Here is a 21,457-nt window from a genome sequence, read left to right on the forward strand (position 1 = left end):
CAAGAGTGGGGCAGACAAGAGTGGGGCAGACAAGAGTGGGGCAGACAAGAGTGGGGCAGACAAGAGTGGGGCAGACAAGAGTGGGGCAGACAAGAGTGGGGCAGACAAGAGTGGGGCAGACAAGAGTGGGGCAGACAAGAGTGGGGCAGACAAGAGTGGGGCAGACAAGAGTGGGGCAGACAAGAGTGGGGCAGACAAGAGTGGGGCAGACAAGAGTGGGGCAGACAAGAGTGGGGCAGACAAGAGTGGGGCAGACAAGAGTGGGGCAGACAAGAGTGGGGCAGACAAGAGTGGGGCAGATTGTTTTGGATTGGTGCTGATTGGAGTGGGGCAGATTGTTTTGGAATGGAGTGGGGCAGATTGGAGTGCGGAGATTGGAGTGGGGCAGATTCTTTTGGGTTGGAGTGGGCCAGATTGTTTTGCATTGGAGTGAGCCAGATTTTCGTGCGGAGATTGGAGTGGGGCAGATTGGAGTGCAGAGATTGGAGTGGGGCAGATTGTTTTGGAATGGAGTGGGGCCGATTGTTTTGGACTGAAGTGGGGCAGATTGTTTTGGATTGAAGTGGGGTAGATTGGTGTGAGGGGTGGGAGGATTGGAGTGTGGTGGAGTGTGGTGGTTTGGATTGGTCTAGGGTGGATTGGATTAAGTGGGGTGGATTGGTGTGAGGTGATGTGGGATGGATTGGCGTGAATTAGAGTGGGCCCATTTGGAGGTGTACTGAACTATTATGTGTTAATGCATTTTTCAGAAAAAACACATACGAAAGAAACATTGTTAATTTGTAATTATATTTGAGAACAGTGTACACAAGCAAAAACGAAAGAAAACATTAGTGAAAAGTAAGAAAAGAAGACTTGGCAAAATAAAAGAAACTTAACTATAAAAAATAAATCTTTGCAACTTTGTTTGTCCTGCTGGGCACGTTTTTACCGGTCTCACGTCTTCTGTTTGCAGGAAACTAAAAGTTAAACAGAATAAAATAGTACCTCAATCACATCGGGCATAGTGAACGTGCACTGATTAAGTTGAATCAATCAGTGCCTGGTCCCTGCTCCACAGAGGGGAATGGAAGTGATGTTAGATCTGCCTTGACCAATTATGAGGCTGTAAAGAAGAGTACCCTGCAAATCAACATGTGGTAAGCAACGGGCAGGTTCAAAGCCCTTTTATGTATACAACAGTGTCTCGCAAGCAAGACGCATGCGGTAGCGCATGCTCTTGCAGGCAAGACCCTAAAAAGGGTCAGAATAGCACTAAAAGTTTTTCAACAATCACGTGTGCAGCCGCATTTTGCTATCTTCAGAGATCAAAAGGAAGAGCTAAAAAAGAGGGATGTTTAAGGACCCTTGCGGCTTTTCTGAGGAACTGATTGGGGACAAGGGCCAACGGATAAAGGGTGGCTCTGCTGGGAGTAGTTCATTGGAATGCATTTATTCCTTTGCACATTACACTGAATAGGTTTTTCAATGTCTTTCAACTCATAATATCAATGAAGTTGCTTGTCATTTCTACATCTGAAAAGGCAGACAACATGTTTTCATGGTTAGTAGCTGACAGTGTGTCGCACTCTTTCACAACGATAAACCTTGTCCAGCTACAGTACTTCCCTTCTGCCTTCCACCCCACCCCACCTTCCCTGCCCTGTTAAACAAGACACAGGTGCAGCACAAACATGGGCTGTCAAATCATATCTATGAAATCCCCTACAAGTAATTAAAAGGACAAGAAATTCACAGCCCCTCAGACATAAGTGAAGGGCTCAAAGTGTGTCACAAAGCAGTCAATCTGCTTAATTCACGATAAGAGGGGCCACGGAGCTTCCTGCTGGGGAAATTGGGTGGTAATCCATTTTTACGAACTTAGCTGTATTTACTAGACAACCCTCTAAGTTTATCACTGGTGGCCTAGACAGGTAAGCAAACATGCTAGTCTCTCTGGGAAATAGAAATTAATGATCTAACAGTAGCACTGTGAGGCCAAGGACAGGGCCCCCTGTCCTGGGCCTCCCAGCACAAAATAATGGCTACAAAGCCTGGTCGAGAGCTGTGAGGGCCCCCTGCCCTGGACTTCGAAGCACTAGATAATGGCCACGTCCCAGTGAAAGGGGCCCCATGCCTAACCTTGCAGCCTGATTTAGTGCTTTGAGGCCCAGGGGATAAGGACCACCTCTCCTGTGCCTCAAAGCAGTAATGAGACACTTTGCTGAGCACAAGTGCCACCATTGCCTACGTAACGTTTGTTCTTGTGTTTGAGTGTCTGCCATTTATTGCAGTACTATACCTCTTCTTGTACTTTGTACGCTTTTGTAACCTGCACCCATGTCACTTTTTCCTCCTGTAATGTACCGTTTGCTACCTCTTGTATTTTGTTTCCTCACAATTGTCACTTTTGCCTCATGTAACTTCTTAACGTTTGCTTGTGTAATTTGTTCGCTTGGAATTTTCTCCTCATGTATCAGTACTGTTCTTATTGTGAAGCGCTCTGACACATTCGGGTAAAGTCAGCGCTATATAAAAACGCATAAAATAAATAAACACTGCCCTACTGTGGCAGTCTGAGCTAAATGCTCCCTCCTCCCCTCATCAACCTCTCCTTATCTGCTGATGTCTGGCTCATCGTGGAAACAAAAGGGCCATCTATCGCCTGGAGAGGAAATACACAAAGGGCAGACAAGTTCTTCACCACAGGATTTTAACAGAGGTGCTGCCCCGTCCTTTTTCTGGAGAGCTGCCGTAATTATTGGCTTTGTTGCTCTCACATCTTCTACCCCTTGTTTACCCTCCTCCCACCATTCACGCCCAGGAATGCCGCCCTGAACAGCGAGGTCAAGACACCTCACTGCTCACAAATACATTAGCAATGTGATCGGGTTGGGGAGGGGGGCCTCGGGGAGTAGGTGAAAGTGTAAAAGCGGGGGCCCCCTGTTATTGTGCTGAGCACGAGGCCCTGGGCAGCTGCCCACACTGCCCATGCCTAGCGCCGGCCCTGATAGTACGCATGGTTACTCCAACTGGTGATTTCAGGGGTGTGGGCTAAAGCAGCTGCTGATGCCCATGCCTGGCGGAGCGACACTAGCTGCTGGTGTCCCAGCGTGCAGTGTGGGCCCCGCCTGCTATCCTGATGGAGTGGGGCTTCACCTGTTGTCGAGGCCTCGGTATCACAAGCAGACACGCACTGGTGACGTCATAGGACGTGGCTAAGCCGAGCCCTAGTGTCATTGCCTAGTTTAGACACACCGGCTACTGAGGTCGTAGCTAGGCTCAGACATGGCCGCCGCTGTTTGCAGGAGCTGTGGTTCGGACACACAATTAATGATGCCATGAAGTGTTATGGCTGCAGGAGCTGCCGACAGCATCCTGTACTGCAGCGCCTCCTGCTGATGGCATCAGAGTCTTGTAGACACCCCGCTGCTGGTGTCCTGCAGACCCCTGAGCTGATGACACCAAGGCGTGCTAAAAGTTATATCCCAGGGTATAAATCAAAGTATTACATGGGGACACCCAATGGGAGATGTCGTGGGGTGCGGATATTATGGCTGGCTACTGTCCCGCGGATAGCACGCTAGGAATGTTACACTGTGTGCCCGCACACAGTGTGCGGGATGCACCATTGGGTGAAGTTATTGTATACTGTGAGGGCAGCTGCTTGTCATGTCATACTCTGCTATGAATACCCCAGCAGTGATGGGATAGTGTGCTGCAGATACGCTTGCTCATGATCTCCTTATCATAACTGATGATGTCATACTGTGATGCGGATATCTAAGCTGGTGGTGATGTGAACGTTTGTTACGGATACAGGGACGTGATGTCACACTGAGATAGAATACCCCCGCTGATGACGTCATACTAAGGTGCGAACACGCCATCTGGTGTTATGACTGTGCTGCAGACATCTTAGGGCGATAGGGTTACTCTAGCTAGTGATGTGTTACTATGAGTGGAGAAGTGTGGCTCACCGGTTAGAGGCGGCGGACCCAGAAGCAGAGGTCAGCCCGGGACCAGGGTTCGATTCCCGACACGGCAGGGTACGGAACCAATGTCAGAGGGCTCGATAAATCTCGCCTCAGTGCTTCTCTAACCATGGGTCCCACGCTGCAACTCTGGGCAATAGCTTGCTTAATCTCCACAACGGCCCCCTCGCTGCTGGGGATGCCTGGCTTCACCTTGGGGATGCCCAACAGGGACCGTCGCACAGGGAAAGCCAGGACGGGTTCCCCAGCGGCACACAGCGCCAAGAAACCATGCGGTGAACGTGCGCTCTACAAATTCAGACTAACAGACCCCATGTGGTGGCAAAGACCATGGGGTATCCGAATCATATTGCAGATACAAGGTGGCCTGGAAAACGACCCTCAGGATTTCAGGTGCTGGGCAACAGAAGGGTCTGTTCATGTGGCTGTGTGTGTCGGTAATATGTTCCGAAATCAGCAAAGCACGTGTATAGTTCACAACAGCGAAAGAAATATTTAACGAATACACAGTGCCAGCTATTAATCGAATAGGGAATTGTTACTTCGAAAGCATCCTCCATAAAATGCTCTTCGGGTTCGTTTTATATTATGTTTTTTAATACAGAATCCAAGCACATGAAGAGAGAACATTGGGGGCTGCAGAGAGTGAAAGAGCAGAGCCTAGGGGAGACAGCGGGAACACATGCACTCTTGTGGAGTGCTTAACAAACGAGCATTGGCCGCGCGGCCGGGCCGCAAAGAACAGGAAAAAAAACGCGAGAAGAGAAACAAGAAGTCTATGGTGGTGTTAACGGATGCAATAGTTTCTCCATTTGGCACCAGTTGAAGCTGAGCAGAGGAAAGGCAGCGCTGGGAGGGGGGCTGGGCAACCATGCCAGCATTCCGATTCACACGCAGATGGTCCTGTTTATGACCTGCGGAGCGCGTGAAGTGGCTGCTGCCAAATGGCTTTGATGTTCTTGTCTTGCTTTGTGGGAGGGGTAGGGGGAGCGAATTCCTGTGCACGCGCCTGGCTCCCACATGAACTGTATGTGATCCGCAGTGGGCAGAGTTTTGAAATCAGCTTACTGTAATCTCGCCGAAAACAATGCTTACGCATTGCTTCAGCGAGACCTAAAAAGAGTGTGCTGCTACTCACAAAAAGGAAACATTCGTGGAAATCAGGGAGCAGATCACAGAATATAATGAAACTGCAGACCAAGAGAGCAAACACATATCTTGGCTTTGGGTCGCCAGGGCGTATGGGAGGGTGGTTGCCTGTGCCACACACTGGCTGTAAAAATTAGGTCCCCGCGGATGCAGGAATACATCACGGAATTGTGGAGGCAGGATGGCACCAAGTGACATGGCTCGGCCGAGATCCTTGACCGGTTCATGTAGTACTACCTGTATGGCAAGAGCGAGGAGGCACCTGGCGAAGAAATACTCACTTTTTTTTTTTTTTTTTTTAAGAGATTGTGCTTGCTTGGTTGTCTTTGGGACAAAGAGAGTACCTGATGAAAGAATTTACAGTTGATGAGGTAAAGGAGGCGATACAGACGCACCCGTCTGGACAGGCGTCGGGTAGCGACGGCTTGCCGGGTGAATTCTATAAGACGAACGTGGACTTGCTGGTTCTCCATCTACATAACATGTATTGTGAAGCTTATACAAATAAAATGCTGCCCCCAACTCACAGGACACTGAGTCATATCGTCCGCTCTCATTGTTAAACATAGATAACAAACTGGCAAAAATGGTAGCGACTAGACTACGCCTGCTGATACCAGCACTGGTTCTACCGGACCAGTCAGGCTTTGTTCCGACCCACTCTACCACGCATAACTTATGCACATTGTTTTCAGTCATGTATCAAATTGAGCCCGATGTTGATGCTGCGACTGTGCTGCTTGATGTGGCCAAAGCCTTTGATTCCATCAAATATGGGTTTATGTTTGATGTATTGAGACAAATGAGCATACCGTTTGTATTTATACAATGTTTGCAGCTACTGTTTAGTGCCCCAGTGGCCAGAGTACAGGTGAACAACTGCCACTCCAAACTGATATTGCTATGTAAGGGAACAGGGCAGGGCTGTCCGGCCTCGTCACTTCTGTTTGCGATTGTTATAGAGCTACTGGCATGTGTTATAAGGGAAAAGCATTCATGTGCAGCATTGAGATTCTGGCAGCGACCCCTGGTAATATCCATGTATGCGGAGGTCATGGTGCTGTATGTTCGCAATCCAGAAGCGGCGCTACATGGGCTAGTTAGAGAGTACATAGTTTATGAGCGGCTTTCGGGTCTCAGGATTAACTGGGATAAATCACGGTCTTCCCGTTAACACAAGTACGCGTTCATTTGCTCTAGAATTTTTGCTGGAGTGGACCGTGAAACCGTTGAAGTATCTGGGGGTATGGATCCACAAAGATCCTGAGATAGTCGTATGGGAGAATTTTGGGTTGTGCTGACAGAGTTTATTCACATTCCGCTGCCAGACACTTTGGCCATCCTTAAATCTCTTAAATCAGGTTCCCCAGCCGATCCTTCCCTAGCCAGGCAGTTGGCAGCAGTGGCAGAGGTAGTTAATCCTGAAGTAAACTACATTATTAATCTGTCGCTTCAAACCGCCACGGTCCCAAGGGAGTGGAAACAGGCAAAACTCCTCCCTCTGCTAATAAACCCTCATTAAATCCAGCCACTTTGGTGAGTTACCGACCGATCTCACTTCTCCAGCTGTGGCAAATGTGTGTGAGAAGGCAGCCTTTAAACAGCTCTCTGAGTTTGTTGAGACTTCTGGCACCCTACACTCTGCCCAGTCGGGCTTCATGGCCTCATATAGTACTGAATGTTTGGAAAGACAAATATTTAGGAACAAGAATTTTAAATAGATATGGACTGACAACAAATATTACTGACAACAAAGGTTATTAACTATGGATAAACAATGCAAAGGAACATATCATCGAAGAGATATTTTATTCAAAAATATATTTATTAGGGATCTGGTTTTAAACATTTATTGCCGATCCAGCATTGATTATCATGGTGTGCATTTTATGCTTATTGTGCATCACAGTACATTTAAGTGTAAATATACATTTCATAAATAAATTCAGGTGAATACAAAAGATAATATATATACAAGAGTAAATGTTATAATTACAAAAACATGGCTAAAGGTGATTTGACATTGCTACGCGCGTTTCGGCCTTAAGCCTTCATCAGGAAGCCATGATATATGTTCCGAGTGTACCAGTATAATGGTGCAACCGCGATAGAGGATGGTAGACTCTAGATATATTTGTGGAGTCACTTGAAATTGAGGTAATACCATAGAGGGGTTGTTTTTAACTGCACATAGAGAGAGTGCGATGTTTGTGTGCGTTGCTACTATCCTATGGTTTATAGATGTGCAATCAACTGCAGCGAAAAATCCCGTTTGTTGAAGAGAGCGTTTGATGGTTACTACTGAATACAATGACGACAATGTGTCATGTAAAGGGGTCCAAAGAAGATTACTAGAAACAGAGTTCGAGCTGCAGCGGAATGAAGTCAAACTTAGTTTGTATATTTCAGGTATGGGCAGGTATCCACTCCGGATGAAATAGGGAAAGTAAAATTCTCGCTTAAAAACCAGTCACTATGGTCTTCACAGGTATGTACTTCTTAACTTCGGTTTTAGAAGAGGAAAATGGGGCAGCGCTTGAACTTTAGTTGAAGATATCCTCCGATGGTGGGATCAGGTATGACGGCGTCTCAGCAGCAGTCGGAAATTCTTGTTCCTAAATATTTGTCTTTCCAAACATTTAGTGATCCCAATTTAGGAACTCCAGTTGGGGATACCTCTTTTTCTCACACTCATATAGTACTGAGACATCCCTGGTTGAGATGGCAGAGGCTATTCCAGAGTGCCTCGACTCCAGCGGCAGAGTGGCCCTGGTTTTATTGGAACTCTCTGCCGCATTTGACACGGTACCGCATCGCCAACTCCTAGCCTGCTTGTCGAATATTGGAATTTCCGTCCTGGTGTGGGATTGGATTGAATCCTTCCTGACAAATAGAACACAGCAAGTGTGGCTGACACCATTCTCTTCCACAACGAGAAGCCTGACCACTGGTGTCCCTCAGGGATCAACCTTGAGCCCTTTGCTTTTTAACGTTTATGTGATGCCGCTCATTTATCTAGCGGAAGAGCTGGGTGCTAAAATCATAGCGTATGTTGATGACACCCAGGTTCTCTTCACATGGAAGAAAAATTATTCTTCCCCTGATTTAGCAAAAAATTGTCTGGCTGAAGGTTTTAAATGGTTAGCCCTGGCCTATCTCAAATGCAATGAGGATAAGTCGGAGGTACTCCTCTATGGGTCTTTCCCACCGCATTTTAGGGATGACCTTTGGCCTGAGGGTTACCCTATGCCTAGGTCAATGGGAAGCCCAGTAAAATAACGTGGGGGTTTGGTTTAGCGAGGACCTCCGATTCCTACCGCAGATTAAGAAATTGGCTGTAGTGTGCTTCGGCACATTGAAACTCTAAGAAATTTCTGCCATTATTGCCTAAAGTTGCAAAAGAAATGGTGACTAGGGCTCTCGTTCTCTCGCGGTTAGCAGTGGCGGTGCGTCCATTGGGGGCGTTGGGGCAGCGCCCCACTAGCCATGGACGACCGCCACTGGTGCCAACACAAAGTAAAGTAAACTTTGTCAAAACAAATCCGAGCGCACTGACTTAGCGCTACAGGGCCGGGACGAACCCGACAGAATCGGGCATTGCCTATGGGAAGTGGGCGGGCGGGGCTGCGGCAGAGAGAGTGAGTCACTGTGAGTGACAGCGCACAGGCAGGCCAGAGAGCGTAAGCAGCTGCAGCGGGGTCGGGGTGACTACGCATGCAACAGGCAGGAGTACTCATAATTGAGACTGGCCTGCGCATGCGTAGTACCCAGTAGACCTCGCCCCCCCCCCCCCCTGTAGCACTTGGAGACAATGGCAGGGACCCGGGGCCCCGGTCTCAACCAGGGCAGATTTTCTCCTGCTCGTAGCCCAATCCTGGCGCTGCTTGGCGCAGTGGCGCGGTTAAGCCTGCGCCAGGATTGGCTAAGACAGCAGGATCATGGTGCCGCGCGTGGGTGTTTGCTGCTCTGTGCAGTTGGCCAATCACCTATGGCTATATCAAGCCATGTTGAGGTGATTGGCCATTGCAGACAGTGACGTGACTCACTTCGCGCAGAAGGTTCTAGAAGTGAACTGATTTCCTCATTTCCAGTCTTCCAGACCAGACGATGAGCGTGTGACTGACTCCCCCTAATGTGAGTAACGTAACGTTTTTATTTTATTACTGTCTGGCGGCTGGTGAAATTCTGGTGCGGCGTAAAGTGTTCTTGACTTGCAAGGAGCGTTGAGTGTGAGGGAATATAAGCTTGTGGTGGCTGCCTAGTAACACAGCAAGGGGGCCTTTGGCCCACGTCAATCAAGGCAAATGGGCCCCCGCTACCACCTGCTTCATTCTATAAAAAACACACCACAGCTGGTCTGCGGAATGACTCTCACACACCTACGACCACTGCAACTCTTACACTGTTCAAGCCTTTGTGTCTGCTGCCTGCAGTGGGGCAAGAGTGTGTGGTGTGGAGTAACACGTCTTGCAGTTAGGCAGAACTGGAGGTCTAAGATCTAATATATTGCTGGGTTTATGTCATATGCAGGGCCACTGGAATTATGTGGCAGCAAAAGGCAACTTCTGTGATGTAATGCGCCACAGTTTGTGATAGTATTACTTCATCATTTTGTCATGTTTACACTTTTACATGGCCTGGGCACAGATTCCACCTCGCTAGCACCAGTCTGACATCCAGATTCAGCAAAAAGGCATTGAATTAGTGAACTCTCTTGTCCTTTCAAGTGTATAAGAATACCAGGAATTACCATTATGGGGTTGAAGCAAATGAAGAGATTACATTAAATAAAACTTATAAAATGTCATCGGCAATTAACACCTCCAATGAACATATGTATCTTTCATCATTTATGTAGAAAATAATTTTATTTTCGAACAAATAATGTATACATTACCCTTTGACATCCTTTGCAAGTGCGTTTTCATTCATGCCCACGTGAAAATTTATTTAGTGACAAATTATAAAAGAAACACACTTGTTTCTTGCTGTAAAACAATGTTAACTCACTGCGACTTCGAAAAACTCATCTGATCCAAGGATGTAAGGGGCAGTGAGAGCCGAGACATCCCACCCTCCTCGTCCCCCCCAGGGTCCAACAGCAGCGCAAATCTCCGCATTTTGAATCATTCTACATTAAGACATAGGAAAACATGGACATGGGGAGAAATGGGAATATATGGGGCACTGGGAGAAAAAGGGAGACACAGAGATGCAAATAAAGGTGGGAGCAGGCATGTTTGCTGCTTCACGCCAGTAAGACTCAAGTCTGCAGCAAACCTCCACTTCCAAGTGTGAATGCACTTTCCGTAAAGCCCACAGCGCAGTTGTAAGCCCATAGTAAGTAGTGGCAGAAACGCACTACTGCTACTACTTGTTGTTAATGCAGTTTTTACAGTTAAGCCCTCTTCATGCATTGGTTTGGTGTATTATCGTACACATTTGACGCACCGCCACTGAAAGCTGCCATTACACCCTCCACTTATCACGGTGGAAGTATCCAGCGACAGGTGGTGTTTCCCCACGATAATCAAGGTCTCCTCGCACACTTCGAATTATTTGGTATTCCCAGAAACAGCATCACCCCTTAGAGGGCCGGGACAGTATTTCATCCTCGAGTTGTCAGAGGCCGCACACCGTGCGTGCTTCGCCCAACCCTGCTTCTGCGGGTGTATCTGTTTGGGTGTTTTATTCAGACCCCTGCTCTGTGCACCTCAGGTCTGACCCCCTGCCCGCAGTCAGGGTCCAGCTTCCGGTCTGCTCTGGAGTCTGACAGCCTTTTTTCTTTTTCCCCCAAATATCCAGGAGTCTAGCAGTGAGAAGACGAATAACGGCATCCACTACCGGCTGCAGCTCCTGTACAGCAACGGTGAGTCTCTGCTCCCAGCACCCGGGCCCTGCACCCCGGCCCAGGCCCGGGGCGTCTGGGCCCGTGACCCCAGTCCTACACACTGACCCACCGCCCCCACGCACCGAGAATTCTCCACACCTTCCCCCACAGGGCTAACCCTGAATAGGTAACAGGAAGCCAGGGCAGGTACCATTCCGGGGGGAGGGTGCCAGCCTACACCGCATGCCATGTGGTGCCAAGTCCCACGTGTACTGACCGGTGCTAGAGGGCGTCTAGTCCTACCTGGTTTAATGTCCCCTCTGGCATCACCTCCTTTCAGTCCGGGCCGGTAAAGGCAATGGGCCATATGAGAGCTGTTTTATCATCTCATTTGGAAGAGTTCCCTCGTTGTGCGTGTATCCTTTTATTAGTAACCAGAAGAGGTGCCCTGTTGTGCTCTGAGCTTTACACAGCAGCTACTCTGCCCGGACCAGGCCCACCGTCGAGCCCCCTCTGCGCCTCCCTTTGAGGCCCATCTTCTAAGCGCTGTGTGTTTCCTTTGCAGGCATCCGAACGGAGCAGGACTTCTACGTGCGCCTCATCGACTCCATGACCAAGCAGGTAGGATGGCGGGGCTCTGCCAAATATTCGTTTTTGTTTGGTTGGAAGCAAAATGTGTACGAAATCGAATATTCCCCCATTAGCGCCCTTCATTGTAATTAGCAAGGCACATTCTGCTTCTCTGTGATACTCCAAAGTAGCTCTCGTCAAACATATTTGTCAAAACATGTCAAAACATGTTTACAATAATGTAAGTGTTTAGCACTGTTTCTGACTCACTCTTGTGACTGATTGGTGAAAGGCCAGAGTTTTCCTCCATGGTCAGTCACCTGTTCAAAAACAAGATAAATGAATGAATAGAAATGCTGCGAAATGAATGGCAAAAATATAGGTCCCTTTTGACCTATGTGTAGGCTCTGTGAGTGGGTGGTATGTGTGATATTGGTGGAGTGTATGGTGGTCAGATTTTGAGGTGCATTTTAATTGCTTCAATATTCTTCCATTTTAATTTTCTCATTTTTGACCGTTGGCCTTTACTGATAAAGCTCTAACACTATCAGTACATTTATGGGCGGAGTGATTGATTGAGTGGCACATTAGAGCCTTGGGGACCATTTCAGTCTAAGCCAAGCACCTTAGTGGTGTTTCAGACCTTTCCTTAAAATATATGCGTTTTTAACTCTGTACTGTAGCAATAGCATGCAATGCAAGATTACTGATGCATTATTTTTATTGTTTCTCCTTGTCCATATAATAATACAGAGTGTAGTGTAAATCACTACTCTAGAAACGATTCTGGCGGGAAATGTTGTGGGTACTTTTCATCAGACCAATTTGCACTTCATCTTCTGAGTTAGAAATGTTACTAGAAATCTTACAATAGCGGAGAGATTTGCAGAAACTCGTTGTCTGTAAAAGCTTTATTGTAACCTACACAAACGGCTCTTCAACGTGTCTGAGCCAGTAACGGATATGTTAAATACTATTATCTGTGAGACAGCAAGTGTCAAACATAATTAGGCTGCGCCTTTATCTGCAGAACCTGCAACAATCAAACCGCGCATTAAATAACCACACTTGTTAGAACCTTGCAGCTTTAAATGCTTCCGACAGCTCTGTAACACCGCGCAGTCCTTGCAAGCTAGCCCTGCCTCAGGGTGTGCCGCGCGCTCCTACCCGTTCGCCCAATAACGCACTTCCCCAGGATATGAAGCGTTTAACAAATGCGAATATAATAGCTTACTAAATGAGGGCTTAGTTGTTTTGACTCTGCACAGCAAAGTTTTTTGTTTTTCAAAAATAAGCTCCCAAAATATGTAATGTGAACTTTGCGCTGCAACTGTCATTTTCTGGTGAAGAAATAGCTTCAAAGCATATGTAATCTTATGGTTCACTACAAGTGATGCTCGAGGGACCTTTCTGGGGCTGCAGAAGGACTTCCTGACACCATGCACTGATTTCCCTGCCAGGGGCAGTCAGCTAACAAATCAGTGTAATGTTATTGAAGTATGTCACTTACTTTAACATGCTTATAAAATAGTATAAAGAATGGTAAAGTGCTCTCTGGGTGATATAGATTAATCTGGTAATCATTTTAGGCGTTGCCCCATGTGGGAAATTATTGCCTGCTTCACCTGCTACTTGGCGACGACGCTTCCTTCAAATCTTCCCATGCAATATCTCTTTCCATCTCTCCATCCATACTCTCTCTTTCCTCTGCTCTCTCACCTCTACCTTTCTGATTTCTTTCTCTCTACCTTCCCGCTCCTTCAAATTTTTCTCTGGAAAATGGGGAAAATGCTAGAGGCAGCTTGGGTGGCCCTGGGCTTTCAAAACCAGTCTCCAAGGGCTCCGGCACACCGGGGTTACTGACCAGTTGAACTAAAGACCTGACTTAGACAAGTGAAACAACTGTGGGAGTAAAAGAAAGAAGCCAGTTTGTAGGTCACATACTAAAGGGAAAGTTTACCACACGTCATGTGCTGCTCTCCTATATTTTAGCCACAAAGTAAAATGCTTTTTTTTAAAATACTGGTATACGATCCTGTAAAGAGGCTGTCCTGCTTTGCTTTAACAGTACAGAAGGCATGTTTAGCGAGGGGGAGCGCATGATCTGAAAGTCGTGTGGTCTGAAAATAGATTCCTGAGGCAGTCTTCGACCTATAATTGTATTTGAGGAGCGTACTCTAGCGCAAGGGGCGATATTCGTATGAAAGCACTTGCCGGGATAGTGTTCCCAAAAACTGCATACCAAGTTTACGACCTTCTTTGGAATGTCATTACTGGGGACCAGAGGGTCAAGTTTACATGGGATTAACGACTGGCTTGCCTGCCATGTGTTTATTATTGACTACTGTTTGATTGTTGTCCTACTCATCAATGTAGTAGAGCTGTCTACCACCTTTGCATCAAACAGAGTAATTTGTACAAAATAATTTTCTTACTCAGCTGCCAATGTAGCTTTGCCCCCATATGAGAGACATGGAAATAAGTTGTTATATTTTTTATTTCCAGCACCTGGTAAAGCCTGACAACCTGAACCTTTACCCAACTTTTTGGGCAATTTTTGGAGAAGAAAGAAGAAGAGGCCCAACCTCCTTGCTGCTCTTTCATCAAGGTAAGGAAACTGATGATACTTTTTTGTAGCTTTGAGATAGGGCTATGTTTGTGGTCACTCACTCTACATGGTGGTTGGGGTGGGTGCACATTCTGAACATTTTACCCTGACTGGATGGAATTTAGTAATACTGAGCCTGCCCTTAGCCCTGTGCTTTGGGCAATAACGGTTGTTAAATGCACTATCTATCCTTGCCTTGTTAAAGGCCCTCAATTCAAACTGTGTCTGTTTCAGTGCCACTATGGCACACAGAGGAAGCAGGCAGTCAGGCTGTATTTTTTTCCCTATCCTGTTGTCCAAAGGGGAGCGTTATGTAGGAGAGTAGGGTCTGCTTTCCTATGGTTACCCCATTTCTTTGCTTTTTGCTTTTCTGGTTTATGACTTCGAAAGGCTGTGGGCCTGCTAATCAGACCCACAGCACAGCTGTTCTCTCTCTAAATTCACACAATGTACTTTAGGTGCATTTGCCAATTGGGTATTGGGTCACTCTTGTGAGTCCCTGTATAGTGTACCATAGGTACCTAGGGCATAGGTGCACCCAAGGCCTACCAGGGGCTGGAGCATGTATTATGCCACCCCTGGCTGGCCATTAACATGAGCTGTTGGAGCTATATCACTTGCTGTCATGCACAAGATATATGTATTTGTACTGACATTTGATATTATTGCACCAAATCTTATATGTTGTACTTTGACTATTGACAGGCTTCTTTCATATTGGTACGGACAGCATCAGCAAGATGAATACGGTACAACAGTTAATTACACGGTCATTCCATGCACGCCCACTAGAAGATAAACTACAGATAAAGAGGTTAGGACCTCATCAGCCTGACCTTCAACTCCAACAAGTTACCAAGGACAGAGGAAAATGTTACAATCGTACATTCTCCAAAACCTGGTACACAAAAGCTGATTGGCTTACAGGGTGCCCTTCAAAAAACAGACTGTTCTGCTTCCCCTGCTTGCTGTTTAATGGTGACTTTACTTGGACAAAAGAAGGCGTGTTGGACTTGAAGCATCTGTCTGAAAAAATAAAGAAGCATGCACACTCAAAAAAGCATATGGAAAACGTGACGAGACTGGGAATGTTAGGAGACGCACCGATTGAGCAGCACATCAGCGATGCATATCGACAAACAATACAGAAACACAATCAAACAGTTGATAGAAATAGACACATACTATCGAAAATAATTGATTGCATTCGTTTCTGTGGTGCTTTCGAACTGGCATTGCGAGGCCATGATGAATCGGAAGGGTCCACAAATCCTGGAATATTCATGGGTCTTGTAGATTTAGTAGCAAGCATAGACAAGGAAATTGAATCTCATTTAGCAAGTGCTACAGTCTTTAAGGGCACCTCTAAAACGATACAAAATGAACTCCTGGAGTGTATGCTAGAAATTATGAGAAGCCATATTGTCCAAGAGTTGCAAAACACAGACTTTGTGGCTATTCAGGCTGATGACACCACTGATGTGGCCACACAAACGCAGTCCGTATTAGTCTTTCGGTACCTGGACAAAGGCTATAATGTTGTGGAGCGGTTCTATGGTTTCATTCATTTAAAAAACTCCACTGCAGAAACCATTACTGCTGCTCTACTGCATCAACTCAACTTTATTTTCCCAGAGGTACATCAAAGAAAAAAACGTATTGCACAAAGCTATGATGGTGCGTCCGTAATGAGTGGAAGCCATGGTGGCGTACAGAAAAGAATAAGAGATGTCTACCCGTATGCTCATTATGTGCACTGTCATGCCCACCAACTTAATCTTATCATGCAACAGGCAGTATCGAAGATCCGAGAGACACGAATTTTCTTTAAGGATATAGGAGGCATGGCAGCATTCTTCTCACGTTCCCCAAAAAGAATGGAAGCACTTCAGGAGATTGTGGACAAAAGGGTTCCGAGGGGAGCCTCAACTCGTTGGAACTATAACGTACGTACAGTCCAACTAATATTTCAATATAGGGAGGACCTTGTGAAATGTTTTCAAGCCATAGAAACCAATGAAACCTTTGATTACACAAGTCACAGTGAAGCCCGTGGCTTTGCTAGAACATTAAACGATAGAGAGTTTCAGTTCTTTCTATTTTTATTTGATAAGATAATGTTAAAAGTCGAGAGTTTATACAATCAGTTACAAGGACGAGACATAGATACTGTCTTTGTGAAAAGATGTACCACGGACTTTGTCGCAAGCATAAACAAAGTGAGAGATGAGGTTGACAATTTAGACAGCCAACTGCCAGCCGGTTCAATTTTTTCAAACCACAGGACAAACATCACCACTCTGGTACAAAGGGCAAAAGAGATATGTGACATTGTAATTGTACATGCACAAGACCGTTTTGCTTTCACAAAACATTTGGAGAGTGCCGCATTATTGGAAAGTACATACTTTGCCAAATATAATGAATCCTTCCCTGAGCATGCTCTGCATGCGGCTGTGGAGGCTTATCCGATGCTCAACCAAGAGGACCTGAAAAGTGAGTTGACAGTAATGTACTCAATGCCTGTGTACCAGAAGGCCACAAATGCCAGGTCTTTGCTGTCTTTAATTCATGAACTTCATATGGAAAAGACATTTACAGAGACAGTAGCTTTACTAAAAATAGTAATTACCACTCCTATGACCACCTCAGAGGCAGAACGATCTTTTTCCACCTTAAATAGGATTAAGACATTCCTGAGGAACACCATGCTTCAGGAAAGACTCAATGCATTAGCAATGCTCTCTATAGAGAGCGAGCTTGTTCAAAATATTGCTGACTTTAACATTCAAGTAATTGAAAAATTTGCTGCGCTTAAAGACAGACGTGCAGAATTTAGATACAAAAAGTAAATATGTTGAATGGTGATAGTTTGTGACCTGTTTAGTTGGTTCTTTTGTTTGCAGTTTAAATAAAAACAATCTGTGAGGTTCTCAGCATTGTATCTTGAAGTCTGTTATAAAGCTCTGTGGTTATACTGAATAAGCAGCTACCTATGTTATATGACAGCTCTTTAATAATGTAATACCTGCACTTTCACAATTGCTTTATTAACCTTCCTGCTTCCTCAAATTTTCTTGAAAATGCACCATTTTTCCACTAATTTGTCAAAATTTTCGCGGGGGGAATTCCCCCCGAACCCTCCTTAGGGGGTTCGGGCTCGCTCGCTACGCTCGCTCGCTACGGTGCAGTATGCTGACGAGTTTCTGCCCCACCACTTTCAAATGTCACCAGCCGCCACTGGCGGTTAGACTATGCTAATGCCCTCTATATCAGTCTTCCTGGGTACCGGCTAAAAAAGCTACAGACCGTTCAGAATGCGGCTGCTAGAACACTACAGGGTATTCTGGGTAGGTCTAGCACTAAGCAATCTCTCCGGGATTTGCATTGGCTCCCGGTGAGCCAGCGTTTTTTGTTTAAGGCTGTCACCATTGATCACGGTGCCCTCTACAAATCAGGGCCCATGTATCTCAGGAGACGCTTTGATTTCTATGTACCACCCAGACATCTTCGCACCGCAGGGCAATGCCTTGCTGTTATCCCTCATTACCGCCTCGTTAGAACGGGAGGTAGCTCCCTCTCTGTCAAGGTGCTAAGGCCTGGAATACCTTGCGCTTCGAGCTTCGGAACAACTGTGACCTTAGGCTATTTAAAAAGCAGCAAAAAACTTGGCTTTTTAATTAATCATCCAGCCGCGGTGCACCCCTACCTGTCTCCCCGAACTGGCTTTTGCGCCGGGACACTTCTGAGTATCCGTGCACGCTATAAATGGCCAATAACATAGCTTAACATAAAACACATGGAAGAACAGGTAGACAGATGGATCAAACCACCACTGTTCACTAATATTCCAATCAGGCTCCCGAAGAATTTTTTTGGGGACACTACGCTGTATTCTGACCCGGATGGCTTGGGCGGGTAAACAATTGCGATGCAGATGGGAGGTCCTCACAAAGCCATACTCTCAAGGGGGCTTGGGGGCACCGGACCTCTACCTATATTATTTGTGTGTACAGGCACATTTTGCGCACTATTGGTTCTTCCCGCCACCATTCTTGCCACACGTTGTGGTGGAGGCATTTGAAATACATCCTGTACCGCTCACTGCCTTGCTTCACAGGGCGCAGGCTGTGTTCCCTCGTTGTGAGATGAGCACGGTAGACTGTACGGCACAGACGTTGGCGGAGCTGGCAGCAATGCTTCATCTACATGCTATGAACCTGCCACTGGCACAGCATTCGGATATTTTGGTGGTGCAAGAGCCTTGTGCACTCTCTATACTGGCGGATATTGGCACAGTGACAATGGGTGACGCATACCCGGAAGGAACATTCATTACATTGGAGGAGGTCCAGGCTCATCAGACATGGTCTCTGCCAGTGCTTTTTACCTATTATAGGTTGAGGGAAGCATTTAAAGTTTTTAACTCAAGACACCCGGAAGAACCGTTACCCTTGAAATCCCTCCAAGTTATGCTGGTGGGTATGAAATTAGTGACTAGTTATACACTTCCATGCAGGTAGACAATGCGCTGATACTCTGCAAGGCTAGGGAAAGTTGGAATGTGATGTTAGATACACCACTCACAGAGAAGGACTGTGGGTCTGTCACCGGGTTGTTGACAGCAAATTGTAATCTGCAAATAATCCATTTTAAGTTCCTACAGCAACTGCATTATATGCCTAAACAGTTAGAGAGGTATGGGTTACTAGAATCAGACGATTGTACAAGATGTAGGATACAGGAGGCAGACTTTGTACACTTAGCCTGGCTATGCGAGAGGGTGCATGATTTTTGGGAGCAGGTTACCAAGACTCTAACTGATATTGCAAGGGAACCGGTGTCTTGCACGCCACAAAATTGCTTACTGGGCCTGGTAAGGCACTTGCAGCTGCTGAATAGGCGGTTGGTGTGGATAGCTTTGCTCTTGCTGAAACGGAAGGTTGCTCAATACTTGGATAGAAGAAATGCGCCACGTCAGCAACAAAGGCTAGAAAACCTAATTTATTGTAGAGATCAGCTATCATATTACGCTGAAGAACTTCCTATGCCATCAAGGCCAAAAGACATTTGAGCTCCTCTCATGGCTTACCTACTGTCCTCACATGACATAAAACCACCTGTTGTAGCAGTTAACGAAGGTATCCTGGACATTGATGAGTAAATATGTGTGTTTTTTACTACATATAATGTAGATGAAAACTGATGTGTAATGCAATTTATGAGTTGTCTGTTATTAGATGTACATACCTGGTACATATGGTTTGATTTGTGTACTTGATGTTTTCTCTGTATAAGATCAAAATGTTTTTTTTTAAACTGTCAGTGTTTTCATAATGTATTGTGTGAGAGTTCTATAAATCTTTACTAGATCTTCTTATAGTGTTATTTCTGCTGCATCTAAATTAGCAAAATTAAGATGCAGCGTCTAAGCAGATAGGACCGGCCAAGTCGCTCCTTCTTTACTGAGTGGACGGAGTCTAACATTTTCTACGGTATGAGGGAGGGTACCTTTAAACCAATTTATGTGTTCTTGTGTTCTTGGTAAGTTAACGGAATTTCTATGCCCACATATGGAAAATATTCCTCTGGTGTTTCATCTTCAATGCAACTGTGAGACCATTTTGTTTGAGCATTTTTCCGGTAGGGAATGTAAACCAGGAGTAGAATACCTCTGTTCTGAATGCTTCTTTTGCCTCGACCACAAAGGTAATGTCTTCACCTGTTGCAGGGAGGCCAAATTGTAGTAATTTCACGGTAAATGCAGGGCTGCAGTTTTCTATAATGTTGAATCTAACTGATTGTAAGTCAATGTCCTCAGCTTTTTCGGCCATTGTTAAAGAAAAAGGTATTTTATTAAATGAATTTTTAGAGATAGGGTTAGCAAAAATGGGGTTATTTTTATTTTACAAGCCTGAATAATCTACAGTCAATACATAGGGCATACCTACTCAGATGAGGCGGATTTTCCTTCTCACCACAGACGTCTCCGGTTTGAAGGTGAGTAGCTTTCTCTGAGAAAAGCGTGACTGAACTACTCAGATAGGCTGTTAAATAAGAACCCAACCAACGTTGGGGGCGCCATGTCGTGTAGTTCCTACTAATCAGTAGTATCTGCACATTTGTTGGTCGACATAAACTTTGGGTGAGGTGCTTAGACTGATTCCGGGCACCCCCACAGGATAGGTTGGCCTAGAGACCAGCTAGCTCACAGTACCACTGCAAGCCCCCTCGTAACCCAACCAGAGTGTGAATAGTTTCTGGTAACCACTGAACATGACAACATAACCCCTAGGGATCGTAGAAACAGATCAGAACCTTTCGCTCAGTCACTCGTGCTTACTAGTGCTCAGAGAAATATACAGAATACACAGTGGGACGTTTTTAAAATATGTATTGAACTAACGTTATTCTTGTATAGAATACATATGCTGCGATAATCAGTAGATAGAAGCAGATAAAAGTAATCAAAAGCACCAAAAGCGTAAATAGTAGATACAGTGCCACCATGGTGCTAAAACAGTGAATATATGCAGGCATATAAACAGGGCAGTAATCAGGCGTACTCCTACTAAGAAACCCATTCTCTAAGTCAGTGGTCTCCAAACCGGTCCTGGAGGGCCGGATCCATGCCAGATTTTTAAAATAACTACATGTATTTCAATGGGGATATCTAAAAAATCTGGCATGGATCCGGCCCTCCAGGACCGGTTTGGAGACCCCTGCTCTAAGTGTACCCAGAGTCTGGGTAGGTGTGAAGCCAAGAATCCCCCCTAGGGATGATCCAACCCCATTACCTGGTGGGAGAGAATGTAGGATCCCGTATTGGTCACTAACTGGACAACCCCTCACAGAGATGTCAGACCGCTGCGTAGTGAAGTCTCAGCATGCACGGACTCTCGGGGTCAGCTAAATTGCCTACTCGACTAATCTTATGGGATGCTCTTTATTTATAATAGAAAGAAGCCTTGGGATGGGCGTCTAGATTAGGGATGTTATGGATTTGTAGATAGCCCTGTCACCCTATGGATGAAGATAGAAACAATATTTGTACATAGAGCGTAGAAGGGCCTTGCACATAATGTTTGAGGCATTGTGATGATAACTGGATGTGTAAACAAAATAGTTTCAGAGAAACGAATACAACATTGTCGTGCACGCAAATATGTGCAAAATGTCACGGCAGAAATGTTGTTGTAAAAAATAGGACAATGTAAGAAAGGAGCAGCTTCACTACATGGGCATAGTGCGGGCACATAACACTTACGAAGAGAACGCTAAAGGCAGTGACAACCAGGTATGACCTAAAGACAGTGACAGCCGGGT

General features: G+C 45.8%; 1 protein-coding gene and 1 long non-coding RNA gene across 3 annotated transcripts in view; one reads left to right on the plus strand and one right to left on the minus strand.

Moving 5' to 3' along the window:
- Positions 1-21,457, minus strand: part of LOC144784166 (uncharacterized) — a 561,738-nt gene that overhangs the window by 35,194 nt on the left and 505,087 nt on the right. The window lies entirely within an intron of this gene.
- Positions 5,233-15,444, plus strand: LOC144785268 (uncharacterized). The gene is made up of 5 exons (XR_013601818.1): positions 5,233-9,257; positions 10,929-10,992; positions 11,519-11,574; positions 14,029-14,131; positions 14,837-15,444. It is a non-coding gene; the product is annotated as an uncharacterized LOC144785268 (long non-coding RNA).

This window comes from Lissotriton helveticus, chromosome 10 (genome assembly GCF_964261635.1).
Source record: "Lissotriton helveticus chromosome 10, aLisHel1.1, whole genome shotgun sequence".
In the NCBI taxonomy this organism is placed as follows: domain Eukaryota; kingdom Metazoa; phylum Chordata; class Amphibia; order Caudata; family Salamandridae; genus Lissotriton; species Lissotriton helveticus.